The 12,644-nt window shown below is 42.0% G+C and overlaps 1 long non-coding RNA gene across 1 annotated transcript; it reads right to left on the reverse strand.

The window, feature by feature from the left end:
• Positions 1-667: 667 nt before the first annotated feature.
• LOC128406612 (uncharacterized) lies at positions 668-12,297 on the reverse strand. The gene is made up of 4 exons (XR_008328541.1): positions 11,702-12,297; positions 11,550-11,582; positions 2,409-2,501; positions 668-990 (listed from the first exon to the last, which is right to left on the reverse strand). It is a non-coding gene; the product is annotated as an uncharacterized LOC128406612 (long non-coding RNA).
• Between the last annotated feature and the right edge of the window lie 347 nt (positions 12,298-12,644).

A 12,644-nucleotide genomic window follows, 5' to 3' on the forward strand; every position in this document is an offset into this window, starting at 1 on the left:
GTCTTGTCCTGTCATGTCTATCCTGCTTGCTGCCGGGGGCGGGGAAACTGTTTTAACTGAGAAGAGTATGGGAGTTTAGCATTGTAATTTCACGTGGATTAATTTTGGGGCAGAATCCCAACATACGGTTCTTTCCTGCCATTTAAAATTTGATGTGTCCTGGTGTTCCACAGTTCCATAAAGCAACAAACGTTGCTGTGTAAAAGGAACAATAAGACATTGGGACAGAAGCACTGGCTTCTGTGTGCTGGCCATTCATACCCTTGAGTACCCCCAGAAGAAAAGCACGGTAACACACTAAACCACATGTCTGAATGCAGCCTTAGTCACATTAATTATTATTTTTAAGGATCTACTCTGAGTAAAACATAGCTGATTGCCTCTCAAGGTCCCCAAGAGCACATACAGAATCTATGCACTTGGAGGTTGTGGGGAGGGGGGCACAACGAGTGTGGTGCTTCTCTCTCCCCCCCCCCAATGCTTTTGGTGAACCTGATATTTCATTATGAAAATGGCTATGATATAAGCAAAAAAGAAACCAGCAGAGTTAGTGATATAGCTTCTAGATTGGGCCTAGCAGGAAATACCACAATCATACTTCTTCTTCTTCTTTTAAATCTTTCTGTACTTTTACAAGTACTTGTAATTGACAGTGTGCTTCAGCCCCAGCTGTGTTGTGCAGTTTAACATCATGAAGGCTTTCAATTTCCTTTAACTTTCTAATATGTTCCAAAGTCACTTTTTCTTAGGTTCTTGGCATAACCAGTCTTCTTTGAATTATTATAGAACAAACAGCAAGTGGCAGGCAATTCGGAAGAAATTATGTGGTGTTTGAGAATTTAAAAGACCTTTTGCATTTCCTTCTTGCAAATTTGCAAAAAGGAAAAGGCAAGTGAGGGACTAGAAATGAAACTTTAATGTGGATATGATATGTGCCCTTTGCCACTTGATGAAACTTCTGCTGTGCATTTGCACAGAGTCATAATATCTCTGAACAGAAGAAAAGCCTTCACAATTAATATACCAAAACTATATATCACCATTCTGCATGTACATTGAATAGGTAAAAAGGGGAGAAAGAACTGCTGTTTGCTCTTTTTATCATTCTATTTCATCAAGATGCTGGTGAATGCTTATTTGCATAATCTCATTCTTTTTATTTTCTATAGAAAAATACTGTGTGTTCCATAAAACTGTGCACCAAGTAACCACCCCCCACAATGCACCCTTGATCATATTTGTCAACCTCATTTGCATACACCTTAGCTTGTCAATATCCTTCTTAAATTGTGATCCCCAGAACTGGACACAGTACTCCATGTGCTGTCTGACCAAGGCAGAGTAGAATGATGCTATTACTTTCCTTGATTGGGATGCTATACTTCTATTGATGCTGCCTAGAATACCATTAGCCTTTTTTGCTGCTTCTTCACACTGCTGACTCATTTTAAGCTTGTAGTCTACTAAGATTCCATTTACATACTAGATGTCTCCTATCTTATACAGTGGTACCTCGGGTTGAGTACTTGATTCGTTCCAGAGGTCCGTTCTTAACCTGAAACTGTTCTTAACCTGAAGCACCACTTTAGCTAATGGGGCCTCCCGCTGCCGCTGCGCCGCCAGAGCACGATTTCTGTTCTCATCCTAAAGCAAAGTTCTTAACCTGAAGCACTATTTCTGGGTTAGCGGAGTCTGTAACCTGAAGCGTATGTAACCTGAAGCGTATGTAACCTGAGGTACCACTGTAGTTGTGCAGCTGGCTATTCCTGACTAACCTTACCTTTCTCCCTATTGAAATTCATTTTGTTAGTTTGGGCCCAGTTCGCCAATCTGTTAAGGTCATTTTGAATCCCAATTCTGTCTTCCGTGCATTAGCTACCCCTCCCAGCTTGGTGCCATCTGCAAATTGGGTGATCATCCACTAAAGTTCCTTCATCCAGGTTGTTTATAAAGACATTGAGCAACAATGGGCCAAGGACAGAACCCTTTGGCATCCCACTGATGATGAGGAACCATTAGTGAGCACTCTTTGGGTTCAGTGAGTCAACCCAGCAACAAATCCACCTAACAGTTGTCTCATCCAGCCCACACTTTGTCAGCTTCTCTGAAAGAATAACAAGGGGGATTTTGTCAAAAGCCTAACAGAAATCAAGTTACTTTACATCCACAGCAATCCCCTAATCCACCAAGCTTGTAACTCTATAAAAGAAAAAAGTTTTTGAGAAACCCATGCTGAGTCTGAGTAATCGCAGCATCCTTTTCTAAGTGCTTGCAGACTGTTTATCTGATGCAGGGCCCTTCCTAGTATTGAGGTCAAGTAGACTGGTCCAGCAGACCTGGGTCTGCTTTGTTCCCCTTGTTGAAGCTGGGGACAACATTTGCCCACCTTCGGTTTGCAGGGACCTCACCCGTTCTCCAAGAATTCTGAAAGATGGTAGACAGAGGTTCTGAGATTACACCTCCTAGCTCCTTTAGTACCCTTGAGTACAGCTCATCAGGTTCTAGAGATTTAAAACATGAGAAATGAAACTATTTGTAACAATGTTTTACTGAAAATTAATGAAAATATATTTTTTTAAAAAAAAACCTGAAATTAAATGCAGCATGGCAATACGAGCAATGTGTCAACATATCTTTTTAGTGGTCACTCAAAAGCCTGGGCAAATATTTATTTATCCGGAGCATTTGTAACCCCCTCTTCAGCCAAAAAGGCTCCCAGAGCAGCTTATATAACGAACAAAACAAGACAGTCCCCACCTGAAGACATACAATCTAAGAAATATGGCACACAAGGCAAAGGGGACAAAGAAGGAAGAGGAAAATCAAAACTCAAGTACCAATTTCTAAATCATGAAATACTCACCAGTCACACTCATGCTTTCACCACAGATGCAGCTTATCAGCATTCCAACTCTCGTTCAGAAGCCAAGTTAACTCACATGCCCAACGACAACCCCAGTTGATCCAGCCTCTTCCCTAGCAGCAAGCCCATCCGTAACTAATTGTCCTGGGGGAGTGCCCTCTCCACACCCCATAGGAGCTTTGCTTGTGGCTAGACTCACAGTTAAGTCAGGCCCCACATCATCCCTGCTTCTGAGTGTGCAGTGGTAGCCAAAGTCATTTTGGTCCCTGAGGTGCAATAGCAAATGGCATCCCACTCTTTACCCACCTGTCTTAAGTCTAACAACATAGTACAGTAGGCTTCTGACACAAGTTGTTCTGACATCTGAGATGGGATGGTGATGGTGAGGAAACAAAAATATTCTTCCCCCAGGAAGTAAAATTACAACAACAAATTGAATTTTATTGACACCACCTATCAGTTGCCTAAGATGGCTGACTCACTCTGCCTGTTGTTAGAGCTGGCCCCAACAGATAGTACCCTCCTCCCAAGTCAAACTGCATGGCACCGCAAGGATGGTCAGGTCCAGAAAAGCGCACAAGTGCCTCTCCCTTGCCTGGCAGTAAAAATGCAGTGATTTTGCTTCCATTTTATGAAACCCCAAATTAGGTGGTTACAGGAAGCCGTATCACTCTACCTGTTGGAAAGGCTGGTTTTGAAAGGGTATATTCAAAGAAACTCCCTGAATGATCTGTTATATATGCGCCTCAGGAATGATTCAGACTTCGAAGGAGAAAATTTCCCAGCTCATGCACCGTCACACAGCCACCCAACCCTCCAAAGATGCTTCGGCGGCTGATCTTTTTACAGGGTGATCAAGTGGCTTTTATTGAGTTGAATACATTTGCTCACTCGGTTTTGGAGAGTCGTCCTTCATTTATTCTTTCCCTTTGGAAGTACTTTCGGGTGCAAATTGCTGCTATCTGAAGTCTTGAACTGAGAGGCTATTATTCTCCATGCTCAGATTAAATTAATTTTGAACAGTTTAATGCAGCATGTCCGAGCTTCAAGTCCAAGTGGTGTCAAATCTATTTCTCTGCTTTTTTAAGCTGCACCTTCAAGGGCAGTATGACTCATGCTGAAAGTATTCTAATGGATTTTGCTAAGCGTTATTATTTTTGTTTCATTTGCAAGGCATCAGGCAACAAATGATAATCATTTTCTTCGTGAATTTATAGAAAAGGAGGCATCATTCTGAGCCACTCCAAATAGGAATGTGTTTCATTTGCCTTGCTATTCAAATGAAATCAACAGGGAGGGGAACACAGACGCCATTGCAGCGAGATGTATTAAAAGCTAATGGGAAAAGATGAGGAACTTATGCTATGTTTTTGTTGTGCAAAGAAGGAAATACCTTAGGTGGAAGCCTGTGTAGTAAAATTAAGAGGTTTTTATTGGTGGGCTGTCTGGGTCTGGTGTATTGTATCAGGCATGGAAACCGCGGGGTCCACCAGATGGTGCTGAACTATAGTTCCCAACTACCCTAGCAAGCATGGCCTATTGTCAGGGATAATGGGGCTGCAGTCCAGGACCACAATTCCCCTGTCCAATGAACTACATGGTTCATTGTTGTTCGCTGAGTTGCAAAGTCATCATTATCATCAACATCATCTCCAAAGCTTTCATAAATCTCCCTATTTATTCTCTGCAAGCTGAAGAAGGCTTTGGAACTCTCCATGAAGGAGGTTTCTCTCCCTGCCCATGGATGTTGCCAGCAGGCATCCTCTTTTTTAATTTACATAGGTATTTAGCCTACTGTTCTTTTCTTCTGCCCTGTGTTTTAATCTGTATTTTAATTTAATTATGTTTTTAAAAGCCTGCTTTAAAAAAACCTTTTAATCATCTCTTATCAGATTTTTATTATTTTTTGCTTAATACATTGTGAGGACATATCCACATAGACAGCTGATTACGTCACAAGTGTTGCCAATCACTCATGTAGGAGTGAGATGCACACTTGCCCTCTATCTGCCCAACATGCCTCCCCAATCTGCAACATCAGCAGCTGTCCATTCAGGGTTATAGGCCCAGATTCTGCAGTCAACTCAATGTGGTAGGTCAGATGGGTAGGCATGAAGGAAAGGCACAATATTGCTGCCACTCCCCTGCACATGCATGGGACTTACCAAGGAACATGTCATCCAATTTCACCCAATTACATGCAACAATGAGGTTTCCAGCAGCCATAACCCTATCCCAGAGAGAGGTAGGCATCCCAATCTTATGTTCAGTTCTCCACATTTTAGCAAATTTTCTCCAAATGTACCCATTTTGCCTAATACACAAAATTTTTGCAATCCTGCTTTCCTTAACACAATGCCTTTTTTGTATGTTCTTTTCCCTAATACTTGCATTTGTATGCCCTTATCACCCTAGTTTATGCAATTTAGTACACGTGACTTGGCTGGAGAACAGCATTGCAAAACTTGGAGGTAGGCATCCCAATCTTATGTTCAGTTCTCCACATTTTAGCACAATTTTCTCCAAATGTATCCATTTTGCCTAATACACAAAATTCTTGCAATCCTGCTTTTCCTAACACAATGCCTTTTTTTTTTTTTGTATGTTCTCCCTAATACCGTGGTACCTCGGGTTACAGATGCTTCAGGTTACATACGCTTCAGGTTATAGACTCCGCTAATCCAGAAATAGTATCTCGGGTTAAGAACTTTGCTTCAGGATTAGAACAGAAATCGTGCGGTAGCGGCACAGCAGCAGCTGGAGGCCCCATTAGCTAAAGTGGTACCTCAGGTTAAGAATAGTTTCAGGTAAAGACAGACCTCCAGAACGAATTAAGTTCTTAACCAGAGGTACCACTGTACTTGCATTTGGTTAGTTGTTTTGGTTCGCATATTGTTTCAGAAAGTGAGAATTAGGCGGGTTCACCTTTAAATGCAAGCTGATTCAAAAAGACATTTTACATCCCTGGTTGTAGGTCATGACAATGTTTATTATGCAACTCAGGAGAAGAGCAGCAACAAAAATCAGGAAAAGGGAGCAACATGTTTTAGAGATTAGAGATTGAAGTGGAGTTGCTCGTGATAAGGTGGTCTTCTTCCCATCCCCCAACTTTGGCACAAAAGCGTCAAGCATCACTAGTTACCTTTTCTGATTGCTGTTCTAGCCTCACAGTTTTGCATCTTTACCTCTTTGCCTTTGAAAATTAACATCACTTATGTTATGGACCCAATAAGAGCCTTTTGACATTAATATCCTGGGGGTTGGAGGGAGAAGTCTTCATGTCAAGATCTGATTTAGCTTCACAATCAAGGACATAAATCCAGTACTGATGTGAGTTAAAAGGCAGTGACTGGAAGCTGCGTCCTCAGCTCTTTTGTCATCTCAGGATAATAGACCATAAATAAGTGCCAATGTCAGCATCTGGGGTAGTCAATCCATTCTCTGCAATAAGTGGCTGAAGCTGCCGGCTTTGTGCTGCACTCACGTGGACTGTCTCAGTTCCCTCCACATGTGTGGTCAGCCAAGAATCAGGAAGTGAAGAACTAAAGATGTCTGAGAAGTTTGACAAAAACAGGAGTAGAAATTGCCCATGATAGTCACATGTCAGTGGGTTGTACACAACAGTGGATAGAGCAACATTTATGTATCCATCCTCCATGCAGGCAAGTAAGAAGCATTATCAGAGTTTAAATGCACTTTCCAGCAAGGCACTCAGGGTGCAAAGCAAGACCAGTGACGGGTGTGGCTTGGAGAGAGTTCAGATAGAGGGATCTGGGAGCTGCATTTGCCTGATGTTCCCCATCCATAACTTGGAGAACTAAAATTTAGTACATGTGTTGTCCAGTAATGTCTTGATCACTGAATACATTTGAAAATGCAGTTGTGCATTATGCCTAATAATAATAATAATAATAGTTTATTTATACCCCACCCATCTGGCTGGGTTTCCCCAGCCACTCTGAGTGGCTCCCAACAGATTATTAAAAGCACAGTAAAACTTCAAACATTAAAAACTTCCCTAAGCAGGGCTGCCTTCAGATGTCTTCTAAAAGTCAGATAGTTGTTTATTTCCTTGACATCTGATAGGAGGACATTCCACTAAAGGAATAGGCATACTTACACACACACCTATTTTTTGTGAATTGTTGCTGGACATCTTTGCAGAATAGATTTCCTGCAGCATAAGATTATAAAAAACCATAATAGGTGCTCTCCTAAAATTAAAAGCAATTCAGAATCTGGTGTAGTTTTGTGCAAGTGGCCTGCAAAGTTCATAGTCTCCGACAGTACAGGAAGGGGAGCATCTGGTTCATTCAAAAACAAATCCCTCTGGGCATTGGGTGAGTTCATATGTTGAGATTCTTCAAATACTGCTACTAAATCTACAGTCTCTCAAGCCTGTGCGGTGAATCAGATGGGAGAAAGACCGAATTCTTCAACACAGACTTTACCAATTTGTATGGAGGGATAGGTTTTTTAAAGGGGACTTTTGAAAAAACCCTGATCACTCCCTCCCACCCGACCCCCCAAAAATATTGTGAGGATGTTTGCTTTTAGAAATACATAAAATATTTTGGAAGACACATACGAATACTTAAGATAGTGTTTGTATCACTCTGTAATATTTGTTTTGCCTGTTGAGAGATAGCTCTGTTGCTTTAAGTTCGCATTAGATACATTGGATTGTATTCATTTGAAGAGGTCAACACACCCCACATCTGAACAATTGACAGTTCTGGTTCTGATACAAAGATTGCCAAGCTGTGCTGACTTGCACCTCCAGAGTAATGTGTGGATCAGAACTTACAGTTGTATCAACTAAGTCCTACACAGAGTAGCCACAATGAAATTAATGAATATAAATCAGGCATGCACATTTATTCCAGAGGGTCTACTCTGAGTTTACTGCATTTTCTAATGTTTTTCTCATACTGCAGTTCCTGTATACCTCCATGTTGCACAAAATTTCATTCACACCAGTAGGTACTGCAGTGTGAAAGGAAGATTAAATATCAGAATCCAGTCTCTGCTGAACAGCTGATAAGCAGAGAGATCCAGGAGAATCTCTCCCCCCACATTTCCCACTCCCCATAGCAGCTGTGATCCTGCAGGTTCTGAGTGAGGCTTTGCAAATAGCTTTCCTATTTCCTAAAAAATAAAATAAAATAAAATAAACCTACTTGTGGAGCATCACCACCACTACCACGACCCATCAACTACTTAAATGTTCAGACAGTCCTGGGGACAGGGTGGGCATGCCACACTAACAACATTCCTTTAGGAAATCTGCCTGTGCAGCATCACCACCAACAGCAGGATTGACCCACCAGTTGAGCAATGGATCTGACGATGGGGATGATAATCTACAAGCAGTTATTTGGAGTGGATGATGCAGGGGGCGGGGGATTCCACAAGCAACTTTCTGTAAGGAAACCAGCTGCAGAATCTTTCATGGGCTGCAGAATCACCTGTTGAAGAGAGGAGACAATGGAAGAGCAGGGAATGAGGCTCCACAATCTGTGGAGGAACCTGAAGGGCTTCAGTTGGTGCACTGCCTTGTACAAACTTCCAGGCTTGCAAGCAGATTCCAGGCTTGCAAATGGATTTTTCCTTGAATCAAATACCACCCAATGAGCACTGAACTTGCGTGGTAATCCATTACGTTCCACTAATGGCTTTTACGCTGTATGAAAACTCAAATATAATGTGCAAAATAAAAGGAAAGCAGAATAAACTGCAGTGTGTATGTAGCCTAGGACTGACATGGGATGCAATGCTTAGTGATACATTCTTTCATACTTCCTGAATGTTCTCTTTCAGGTTTATTTTATTTTGTTTATTTCATATGGTAAGGAAAACCTCAAAGCGGTTTCAGCCCCACCCTTAACAAAGGGTTTCAGCTCCCACTCCCAAGTAGCATGATGAATTTAAAATATCTTGAGAGAAAATGAATGATAAAAATAACTATTTAATTAAAAAACCCTATTTAAATGCAAATTTATGTCAAAGGTTTTCTTTTTAAAAAAAGAGCATGTGGAAATGGGATGCAGCAAACCTATGAGTGAATATGTGTGGAAGTTGCACAGATGGGTAAGGTCCTCTCCTCTATTGAGCCTTCAAGGCAGGTTAAAGGTAAAGGTAAAGGGACCCTTGACCATTAGTTCCAGTCGTGACCGACTCTGGGGTTGCGGCACTCATCTCGCTTTATTGGCCGAGGGAGCCGGCGTACAGCTTCCGGGTCATGTGGCCAGCATGACTAAGCCACTTCTGGCAAACCAGAGCAGCACACGGAAACGCTGTTTACCTTCCCACCTGAGTGGTACCTATTTATCTACTTGCACTTGGACGTGCTTTCGAACTGCTAGGTTGGCAGGAGCAGGGACCAAGCAACGGGAGCTCACCCCATCGCGGGGATTCGAACCGCCAACCTTCTGATCAGCAAGTCCTAGGCTCTGTGGTTTAACCCACAGCGCCACCTGTGTCCCACTCAAGGCAGCTTAGGAACCCAAAATAAAACCATTCATGATATTATACAAATGAAACCAAACTAAAATCTATCCAAGTACCATAATCCTAGAAGAGAAATATCAACAGCAGCAAGATAATAATAGGAAAAAGAAGAAGAGGAAGAAATACCTGCTGAATTCTAAGATTCTTTTGACTTAGTACCAAAGATTGCAGCTGTGCACACACATGGAATGGGAATAAGTCCCATGGAACTCACTGGGGCTTGCTGCTGAATAGGATGTAAGGATGTAATTGTGAATGAAAGTAGGTGAGGGGCATTTCTGTGGGGTGGGTCACCTACACAGAAATGTTTCTACTCCCGTTGCCTCTTGCCTAGCTTCCTGAAAGTAGGGTTTCCAGACTAAAAACTTGGATGGAGAACCTCTGGCCTGCCATATGTTGCTGAACTGTAAGTGCCCTCATCCTTGGTCACTGGCCATGCTTGCTTGTAGTCTAGAAACATCTGGAGGGCCAAAGGTTTCTCACTCTGCCTTAAATGAAGATCTTAAGGAATCAGCAGGTTCATACAAGAGAAAGCTGTACTTCAGAAGTTCATATTGCATTCTTTTCATCTATAATACATTAATGGAATAAGGACTCATGATTTATGTGCCACATATTGCCCATTTGCACCTCTGTGTGTGCACAGGAATGTTTATTTATCTATTTGAAACATCCTTCCATTAAAAAAAAAAATCCATAAGGTGGATAGAGGTTATTAAAAATCAACATAAAATGTTAAAGCTACAACATTATCAAGAGAACAAAATTTATAAATATATATATATATATATCCAGGGATGTGTTTGTTTGTTTTTATAGGAATTTGCATAAAATATCTCAAAGCAATTTCACAATAAAAACAACAATTTCATATATAAAAACAATTGCAACAATTTGATATGTAAAAACAATTTCAATTCCAATATAGACTGAGAAAAAGAACTCCACTTAAAAGACTTGTTGAAAACAGAAATAAACACGAAAAACACAGTAAGGACAGTACCTATCTAGCATTTGTAGAATTGTAGAGTTGTACAGTTGGAAGGGACCCTGAGGATCATCTAGTCCAACCCCCTGCAATGCAGGAATATGCAGCTGCCTCATACGGGGATCGAACCAGCAACCTTGGTGTTATTAGCACCGTACTCTGGTGCTGGGGAGGGACCACTATGCTAAAGGCCTAATTCCTACATAATATGGAGTGGAAGTTCTGATGAGATGGAATCTGCTAGAAGCCCCCTCTTGCAAAGAATAGTGATCAGCTAAATATATAAGGGTTCAGATGATCTTCTAGTGTTAAACCTGTAGATTGTAGATCTGTGAGATGAATAGGGTCCAGCTAAGAACTTCCAGAACCCTTAACAAGCTAAAACTCCCAGGATTCTCTGGGGGAAAGTCATGACTGTTTAAAGTGGTAGGATACTGCTTTAAATGTATAGTGTAGATGGGGTCTAAGCTAGACTCCCCCCCCCAAGGCCACCTTATCCAATAAACTAAGGAAAAGCCATTCATCCAATCTTGTAAAATGCTCTGAATGTCCCCCGCCATCCCTCTACAAATTATTTCCTTTCACCCCTCTGCCCATGGATTTCCAAAAAAATAACTGGACTCAAAATATTGGCTTAAGAGACTCTGGGTTCGGCACTGTGTGCACGTGTCTTTTGAGTGCACATTAATTGGTCGTTGCCTGTGCTGGATAAGATCAAACGGTCCATCAAGTCACGTGTTCTCTTTCCAGCTGTCAAAAATCAGATTCTTCCAAGAATCACATATGCAAGATGTGAAGGCACTAGTCCTCGCCCACTGTTGCCTCTGCACTGCAACTGGTATTCAGAGATAGACTACTTCTGCTCATGGAGGTTCCATGATTGTGCACCACTGATATAACTACTACTACTACTACTACAATTTATTTATACCCCACGCATCTGGCTGGGTTTCCCCAGTCATTCTGGGTGGCTCCCAACAGAATATTAAAAATACAATAAAACACCAAACATTAAAAACTTCCCTAAACAGGGTTGTCTTCAGACAGGCCCAGACAGAGGGGGGGCATATGGGCCACTTGGCCCGGGCCTCTGATTCCAAAGGGGGCCTCAGTCAGCATATTCACAACCACTGGGACGAACGCAGAGGCGTTTATCCCCAGGGTAAAAAAAGGGGGCACATTATCTACCTGGCCCGGGTCTCAGCCTGGCTCTGCAAGGCCCTGCCTTCAGATGTCTTCTAAAAGTCAGATAGTTGTTTATTTCCTTGACATCTGATGGGAGGGTGTTCCACAGGGCAGGCGCCACTACCGAGAAGGCCCTCTGCCTGGTTCCCTTCAACCGCTCTTCTTGCAGTGCAGGAACCGCCAAAAGGCCCTCAGAGCTGGACCTCAGTGTCCGGGCTGAATGATGGGGGTGGAGACGCCTCTTCAGGTATACGTCTCCTTCATGAGTTTTCCTTAACGAATGGTCTAACTGTAGCCAAGGACTAAAGCTTAACATAACAGAAAGAAAGGGAAAGGAAAGAGTGAAGTGGTAGATATGAAAAGGATTTGACAACAGCAAGGAAAAGCATATTTGCGGGGGGGAGGGCAGCAGAAACAAAAGAAATCAAATTACTGTCAGTCACACTGGGAGATAAAAGTGCAAGCATTGATACCTTGATGATACTGTAGTGAGCCAGAATGAATAATGCAGAAATAGACATCTTCAAGTATTTATTATCCTTATTATATGTGCTAGAGTGAGTGCATAGAGAAGAGCTGGGATGGGATAAATATGGTTCATTTGCATAGGTGCTCAAAAGACACACACCACTGCTATAACTAGAACTTATGAATATGGGCTAAAAACAAACTTAACAGATGGATGATGACAGCTTGACAGCGCAAGCCTATGCATGTTTACACAGAAGTAAGCCCCGCCATATTCAGTGCTGATTATTCCCAGGTAAGTGTGCATTCCTTACTTTCTGGAGAGCAAACTTCACAGAATGCAATGTGTATTTCTTCTGAGTAATCATGCATAGGATTGCCCATTAAGTTTGCAATCATATGCACATTTTCTGAGGAGAACCCCCTGCTGAGTTCAGTGGGATTTCAAAAGCATGGGGGTCCAAGTAAGTCTTACTCAGACCCATTGAAATTAATGGGCCTAAGTTAGCCATGCCTGTTAATTTTGATGAGTCTACTCTGAGTAGGACTAGTATTGTGTGCAACCTGTGCTTCTGGCCACCCTATAAACCATGTAATGTTGTTATCTCTGGTCTTTTCACTGCAAAGGTG

This window comes from Podarcis raffonei, chromosome Z, assembly GCF_027172205.1.
Source record: "Podarcis raffonei isolate rPodRaf1 chromosome Z, rPodRaf1.pri, whole genome shotgun sequence".
In the NCBI taxonomy this organism is placed as follows: Eukaryota; Metazoa; Chordata; class Lepidosauria; order Squamata; family Lacertidae; genus Podarcis; species Podarcis raffonei.